The sequence below is a fragment of the Mastomys coucha genome, unplaced genomic scaffold, assembly GCF_008632895.1.
Source record: "Mastomys coucha isolate ucsf_1 unplaced genomic scaffold, UCSF_Mcou_1 pScaffold15, whole genome shotgun sequence".
NCBI lineage: Eukaryota > Metazoa > Chordata > Mammalia > Rodentia > Muridae > Mastomys > Mastomys coucha.
Window position 1 is genome coordinate 75,660,608 of NW_022196897.1, and position 8,860 is coordinate 75,669,467.

The 8,860-nt window shown below is 37.3% G+C and overlaps 1 pseudogene; it reads left to right on the plus strand.

Annotated features, from left to right (window-relative positions):
* The first annotated feature begins 1,366 nt into the window (after positions 1-1,366).
* On the plus strand, positions 1,367-2,298 carry LOC116090433 (annotated as a pseudogene).
* The last annotated feature ends 6,562 nt before the right edge of the window (positions 2,299-8,860 follow it).

Sequence of the window (8,860 nt, forward strand, 5' to 3'; positions counted from 1 at the left end):
GAAAGGTTGTATTTTTATTTATTTTAAATACATTTTATTTTATTTAAAATGTTTTCTCTATATCCATGCATGTGTACTGGTCTCTGCTTGGCACATATATAGTTCAGAAGAGGATGATGGTTCTTCTTGAATATAAGCCATCATGTGTGTGCTGGGAAGTAACCTAAGTCTCCTGGAATAGCATTAAGCACTTTGAAGTATTCTCCTCAAGTACTTCTCCACTCCCACACAAGTTTTCAAAATTGCCAAATAACTAATTGTCAAGAGTCTAAATTATATTTAAGTTTGTTTTTCATGGTGGTGTAAAAGTGGAATTTCTTAAAGGAGAAATGTGAATTACTTTTTCACTTCAGCTATACGGCCTTTAGTAATTTTCATATGTTGTTGATTGGTTCTGTCCTTTTTCTTTTGCCATTTTCAATATGCCTTGTTCACACATGAGCAAAGGAAGAAGGTTCTCTAAGTTTTAAAGAGAGATGAAGAATACAAAAAGACCAACTGAAGTTCTCACTGAGAAAAGCAAAACAACACAAAACAGAACAAAATACATTTTAAACGTCTTTTCTTGTTTAAACTTTCCACTTTTATTCATACTTTCATTAAAAATAGTAACAATAGATTATGCCACATATTATTGACTAGGATTCTGTCCTGAACAGTTACTGTCTTTACATTAGTTTAGCTTAGGTGTCATAACAACATAATTTTTCTAAAGTGATGAAATATGTTTTAACTCTTCAATCGTTGTATCATGTGTAATAGCAGACACTACCCCACATCACTTTTTCTTTCATGAGGCTTGGAATAGTTCTCTTGAGGTTCTATTCCACTTCATAGTTTGAAACACAGTTCAAAATGTAGTCTGCATTTTTTGGTGAACCTTGAAGTGCTTTCATTTTTTTTTCTTCCTTTGTAGATAATATTCTCTGCTCCATTTAGTTTTTGCACATTTTGTGGTACTGTCTCATTAAATGTAGATGAGAGACACAATTAATAATTACGGATTTTGTATAACAGCTATATTATTTTAAATACCTTTTAATATTGCTTTTCAAATGGTACCTTGAGAATTATAAATTTTGAACCTTTGAATTTAAACTATTCTTATTTTCTAGCTCATATAGAGAGGTTCTGCTATAATATTTAAAATGCGATAAAAATTGTTTCTATTTGACCTAATATGAAACTCTGCCCTTCAAAATATTCTAATATTCTGTTTCAAGGGTAATAAAAGTGAGTGAAGATAATTCTGCCAAAGGAAGGACCTTTTGTTGATGCTGGTATTACACATTGTATGAAACATCACAATTTTCTTCATTGCAGATTTATATGAATGGACTTTACTTTCCCTTTCCTCTTATGAATCATGCAAAACCAGAGCTTTGTCACTGAGTTGTACTCCTGGGACTTTCACAAAACCCAAATGTTGAGAAGCTCCTATTCATTATATTTTTGTTGCTCTATCTTGCAACGATCGGGGGCAACATGATGATTGTGGTGACCATTGTCTGTAGCCCTGCACTGCTGGGCTCCCCCATGTACTTCTTGGCATTCCTGTACTTATTGGATGCTTGTGTCTCCTCTATTGTCACACCCAAGATGACTATAGATTTATTCTATGAGAGAAAGACCATCTCCTTTGAATGTTGCATCACACAAGTGTTTTCTGTCCACTTCTTCAGTGCTGTGGAGGTGATCATCCTGGCAGCTATGGCTTATGACCACTATGTGGCCATTTGTAAGCCTTTGCACTATTCTTCCATTATGAACAGGAAGCTCTGTGGCATCCTGGTGGGAGTAGCCTTTGCAGGGGGATTTTTGCATTCTATCATACAAATTATATTCACTTTGCAGTTGCCTTTCTTTGGCCCTAACTTTATTGATCATTTCATATGTGACTTGTTCCCATTACTGAAACTTGCCTGCACTGACACACACATATTTGTCATTTTGGTGTTTGCTAACAGTGGGTCTATCTGCATCATTATCTTTTCCTTTTTGCTTGTTTCCTATGGTGTCATCTTGTTCTCTTTGAGAACCCACAGTTCTGAAGGGAGACGTAAAGCTCTATTTACCTGCGGGTCCCACATTACTGTTGTGGTTTTGTTCTTTGTTCCATGTATATTAATATATGCACGACCTACATCGCCATTCTCTTCGGAGAAAAATGTATTTGTATTTGCTGATGTCTTGACACCATTGCTCAATCCGATGGTTTACACTTTCAGGAACAAGGAAATGAAGAATGTCATCAGGAAAATCTGGAGAAGTTTATTAGTGGCTCCTGACACATACTAAAATAATAAATACCTTAGGCTAGGGAGATAGCCCTGTGGAAGAAACAAACTCAGCACTGTGCAACTATAAGAAATTTCTCTGCTTTCCCTTTGCGTCTGTCTATAGCCAAGTATGGCAGTGTAATTTTAACCTAGGGCTGGTATTTTTGAGACAGGCGAGCTGCAGTTGAACCTTGGATAGCTAATCTATCAGATATCTAGAAAGTTCTAGGTCCATCCACAGACCTTGTTTCTAGGAACTAAGACAATGTGAAACACATGATGATACTCAATTGCCTTTTCTTTGTCTGCATGAAGATTAATGGGCACTAGCAGTGCATTCATTGCATGCGCGCACACACACACACACACACACACACACACACACAGAGGCACAGAGACAGAGTAGTGAGACAGAGACAAACAGAGATAGAGACATGGGGAGGGATAGAGAACATATATGCATAAGCACGAAGTACACAAGCCAAAATATATTGAGATACACTATAAAAAAAGAGTACAGAGAGAGCCTAAAAGTCATTATATTTATATTTATATTTGAGTATAATAAAATATTAGAAGATATTTAAATATTTGAATGTTTGCTATTGGCACTGTTTGCTAAAATGTCAAAACAATATGCATTTAACATTATGGAAAGAAAAATATTGAAACAAAACCAAGTAATTATGGGTTTCTAAGTATTATTGTGAGATCTCAGAACAGAAATACTAAGACAGCAGCTTTTAAGAATCTGAAATGCAGGTGTTTCTGTGTAATTTATATTTGTTTTGAAAGTATATTCATGCATTTAATGAACAAGTTGAGTCACATTTTGATCTTTAAACAACATATATTGGTTCATCATTGGCAACAACTGTGAGGCCAATAACATAGGTGTTTGTGCAGGTCAATTTTAATAAGAGGTATATAACAGATAAAATGATCAATGATATTAGGACCATAGAAAGGAAGGTTATATACAAGTAGAAGTTGGACCACAGCATTCAAGAAGCCCCCAAACAAGGTCAACAACAATAACAAAATACCCACACATTGATTCATGATGGTCAGATGTGTAAGAGTGTGCAGATGGCTACATGCCAGTCATAGGCCGTGACTACTAAGAGGTATCATTTGCATTTTTTCTGATGATTAGTAATATGATATAGCATTTAGTGGCTATTTGGGACATTTGCAAGTCTCCTAATAATGTCTGATGAGAATGGATCAACTGGAATTTTCAACTTTATTGGTTATTGTTGTTGGTTTTGATGGTGGTGGTGATTTTCTTTCTCTTTCTTTCTCTCTTCTTTTTCAGGTGTTTCTTTTATTATTTGAGATTATATTTATCCTCTTCTTTTTAGCCCTCCAAACAAGTCTGTATACCCCTTCCTACTCTCTTTCAAACATATGACCTTTTTGCTGCTAATTGCTTTCATTTTTCATACTGGATCTCATGTAGGATGACATTGAACTCATGATTCCTCCGCTTCCACTTCCACTGGGATTTCAAACACATGCTACAGTTTTCAGCTATGTTAACTTGGTTTTGTTTTTATAGTACTTAGGATTGAACTAGGATCCCACATATATTACGCACACACTCTATCATAAAGCTATGTCTACGTTAGTGTTATTTACTACCAGTATACTATAGTAATTAAACTGTAAAATAATAGCAATAATAATAATAATAATAATAATAATAATAATAGTAATACATAGTTTCTACATTAATTGAATTTGTCATATTTGTTATGGAAAGAAAGGAAAATACAGCATACTGAGAGGGATTCTCTGCCAAAGAGACATGTATCTAATAACTAAGAAAAATTTCTACAACCCTGAATCATAACTTACTATGTTCAATCTATGCTGTTCTTAACTTCAACTGGCCATCCCTCATGGCCATGTTTTCATAATTCACCCCATGGTGCCTTCCTCCTATCTTCTTTCTCTTCCCCTTGTAGCCTTCTCAGACCCCAAGCCCAGGAATCTAAGAACTGACTCTCTCTTCTGTCCAGCTATTAGATATAGGCATCTTTCTTTTGTTTTGCTTTGTTTTGTTTCGTTTTGTTTGTTTGTTTGTTTGTTTGATTTTTGAGACAGTGTTTCTCTGTGTAGTCCTGGCTGTCCTGGAACTCACTCTGTAGATGCAGGGCAGTGGTGGCACATGCCTTTAAACTTTTAATTCCAGCACTTGGGAGGCAGAGGCAAGCAGATTTCTGAGTTCCAGGCACCTTTCTTTATTCACTAATCAGGGATAACTTGGAGGCAAGATTAAATGATCCTGTGTATACAAGTAGACTCTTGTCCCTGGGAGCAACCAGGCCGTGGGAGCCAGTATTTCACATTACAATACAAGCAAAAGACCAAACTTCAACCTTTCAGATGGCCCAGAGACTGAGGATAAAAACAAATAAGTCAGAAGGGAAATAGATCTGTAGGAGAGAGAAGGCTGAGGGTTAAAGGGGACTAGGAGGAGTGAAGGGATGGGAAACTGGCTAGGGTGTAATATATGAGAGAAGAAAAGTAAATAAAACATTGCATCTTAGATAGTTAGCCTTATTCATTCTACACAGCTTCATTTACTACTAAATAACATCCCAATAACAGGCATTAGGTCTATAGATAATAAAATCCTATTATATCCAGAGTATAGATGATTCAGCATAGCTGTAGACTGAGAAAAACTTCTAAAATTCAAAAAAAGATAAGTTTAAATCTATAATTACAAAATTCAAGTAAACAACACATTTAGTATAAACACTGTTTATATTAATCATATAATTTCTTTTATTGTTTAATTTAATAGCATGAACAAATAATGACCTATATCTGTTTCGGGAAATATTATAAAAGAAACATCAAGTTCCAGCACTACACTGGGCTCTTGCAGGCCACGTAGCACCAGTGGGGTGTTCTCATCTTGGCAGACTCTCTGACCTGGAGCTCCTGAAATGTCTCCACTAAGTTTCTAAGTTCCCTACTGGCAGGTCACTACCATGCCAGCCTCAAGCTTCAAAACCCCCACAGTCTTTGTGGTGCACATCTGACAAACCCACACTTGCTGCCCTACCTTTCTCTTTGGAACTCAGTCAAACTGCCATGTGAAGGAAAACACAACACCAGCTTAGTTCAGAAACAATGGTAACTCAGTCTCTGGCCACAACAACTAGAATCCCAATCTTGTAAACCATATTAAATCTAAATCCTCAGGTGGAGAATTCTGTCAGATTTGCCATCTAATCCAGAAGACACTAGTAGCTACATCTTGTCCTGCCCAGTACAAAAAGCCCCTACCTCTCTCCTGCTTCCTCTCTTCCTCTAACCAACCCTGAAGTCCCACCTACTCACCAAGTGATTGGTCCCTTTATTCATTGGAGGAAGGTTCACAAGAAGTCACCTGAGTACCTCATTCCTTGTTCCAGACAATCCCTCCTGGGAAAGCAGAATTAACATCAAAATACAGACAGCAACTGGGCCATCCACAACTTATATCTATTCTTTTTAAAACAGTCCCATTTAGGAGGGAGAAGAAAGCAATAACAAGTGAAAAGAAAGAGAGGTATGGTGGGATGGGGAGGGAGTTGGGGAGAGAGGGGAACCTCATCTAGTACTGGGTGTGGAAAAAGGACTGAAGCTCTAAGGGCCAGCCGAAAGAATGGAAACAGGCAACCTCAGGAGATAGGAGGTTGGGGGACCCTCCAGAATGTACCAGAGACCTGGGAAGTGAGAGACTCTTAGGACTCAAAAGGAGGGACCTTAGATGAAATGCCTGACAGTAGGGAGAGGGAACTTATAGAGCCCACCTCCTGCAGGAAGACAGGACATCAAGTGAGGGATGGGGTTGCCATTCCATAATGACAACTCTGACCCATAACTGTTCTTGTCTGAAAGAATTATAGGGATAGAAATGGAAAGGATCCTGAGGAAAAGAAGGTCCAGCAACAGGCCCAAAGTGGGATCCAGCTGAAGGGGAGGTCCCAAGGCCTAACACTATTACTGAGGTTATGGAACGCCTCACAAAAATGGACCTAGTATGACCTCACTCTGAAAGACCCAACAAACAGCTGAAAGAGTCAGAGGCAGACAGTTGCACCCAACCAATGGACAGAAACAGCTGAGTCCTGTTGTTGATTAGGGAAAGACTGAAAGAACATGAGGTGGAGTGTGACACTGTAGGAGGACTAGCAGCCTCAATTAACCTGGACCTCTGAGATCTTTCAAACACTGGACCACAAAACAGGCAGTGTACACCAGCTGATATGAGGCCCCCAACACACATACAGTAGAGGATTGCCAGGTCTGTGTTCATTCAGAGATGTTATACCTAACCCTCAAGAGACTGGAGGCCCCAGGGATTTTAGAGGTCAGGTGGGATAGTGGGTAGGGAGGAGGTATGGGATGTGGAAAAGTCTGAGGGTGGACTAGGGCAGGAGGGAATGAAATATGGAGTGTAAAAAAGTAAATCAATCAATTAATTAAAAACACTGAAAAATCATACAAGGTAACTAGAGTAGAATAACAAAAATGGGACCATAACTTGGCATAACATGGTTTTCAAATAATAACTTTTCCTTTATCAAGGCATGTAATCTGATGCTATTTTCAACTGTTTTTCATATAACAAAACTATTAGTATCTTTAGCTAAACACAGTATCATTAGCATTAACGTATATGAGATGGAAAATGTGTAGACATTGGGCCAGGAAACACAAGAAATCCCCAAACTGAGCAGGTACAAAAATCTGCCAGCAGAACAAATTATAATAATTATGTTAGAGAACCTCGATTTTATTGTTAAAAATTGTTTTCACTATTTTGTTTTTTTGTTTGTTTGTTTGTATGTTTTTGCATTTCCAGATGAATTTGAGAATTGTTCTTTCCATGTCTTTGAAGAATTTTGTTGGGATTTTGATGGGAATTGCATTGAATCTATAGATTGGCTTTGGTAGGATAGCAATTTTTATGATGTTAACCTTACCAACCCTTGAGCATGAGAGATCTCTCCATTTTCTGAGATCTTTGATTTCTTTCTTGAGACATGTGAAGTTACTATCATACAGATTTTTCACTTTGGTTAGAATTTCCCCAAGATATTTTATATTATTTGTGGCTATTGTGAAGGGAGTTGCCTCTCTAATTTCTTTCTCAGCCTGTTTATCATGTGTATAAAGGAATGCTACTGATTTATTTGAGCTAATTTTGTATCTGGCCACTTTGCTGAAGTTGTTTATCAGCTGTAGAAGTTTGGTGGTAGAATTTTTGGGGTGGCTTATGAATACTATCATATCTGCAAATAATGATACCTTTCTTTCTTCTTTGCTAATTTGTATCTCCTTAATCTGTTTTTGTTATCTTAATGTTCTAGCTAGAACTTCCAGTACTATATTGAATAGATATGGGGAGAGTGGGCATTCTTGTCTTGCCTCGATTTTAGTGGGTCTGCTCCAAATAGCGCTCCATTTAATTTGATATTGGCTTGCAGTAAATTGCTTTTATTATGTTTAGGTATGAGCCTTGAGTTCCTGATCACTCCAATAATTTTAACATGAAAGGATATTGTAATATAGTTATAAAAATATAATTGTAATTTAAAGAAGTAATTTTATGAATCTTGGTCATTACAAATTACTTTCTATATGTGTTACAAAAACTTTGCTTCGTTTATTTTAAGGTTCACAAATAAAAGTCCATATCATGTTTTCCAAACACAATTTACATTTATTTCATTATATCTTAGTAATTCTATAATAAATATGCATTAACTAATACACCCCAAAAAGTTGTATCTTCTTGTTATAATCATATAAAGTATAGTAATCATAAATGAGGTTATAAATGAAAATTTCTGTTGCCTCCCATGCCCAGTTCAGCCTCAGACCTTTGGTGGCTTCTGCCCGAGGGGGTCACCTAGAGAATTAAGCCAAAAGACCTTCTGCAGACTATTGGCTTATCTTTGAAAGAAGTTCCCTGAGAAGCTCAGGCTGAGAAACAACTATGACAATGCCTATTGCCTGAGGACATCCGCAGACAAGGGAGCCTTTGGTGACTCCCTCCTGACTTCCTCCAGACTCTTCCCTTCTCAAAGTTTATGTTATGCAAATATTTTATTTCTGGAGGTTTCAGTTCTTATATAAGCTCAAAACACCCCTAGTAAATTGTCGCCTTGATAGAACTCTACTTGGCCTCCGCCTGTTTGTTCTCCAACCTGTTTGATTTTGCAGGTCCTGTCTGACCTCCGATCTGAAGAGACAGGGTTTCTCTGTGTAGCCCTGGCTGCCCTGGAACTCACTCTGTAGACAGGGGTAGCCTTGAACTCAGAAATCTGCCTGCATCTGCTTCCCAAGTGCTGGGATCAAACGTGTGTGCCACCACTGACCAGCTAACAATATAAGATTCTTAAGCCACTGGCTCTGTTCAGTAATATTATGAGTATTTTATTATCCCTAGGCTTTTGATTCAATAGTTAATATCTTGAGTTTGATGTTGATCCAGAAATCATTCTCATCTACAGAAGGGTGACTGGGTTATATACACCTATAAAAAACATTTATGGACAGATATAAAACCCCTT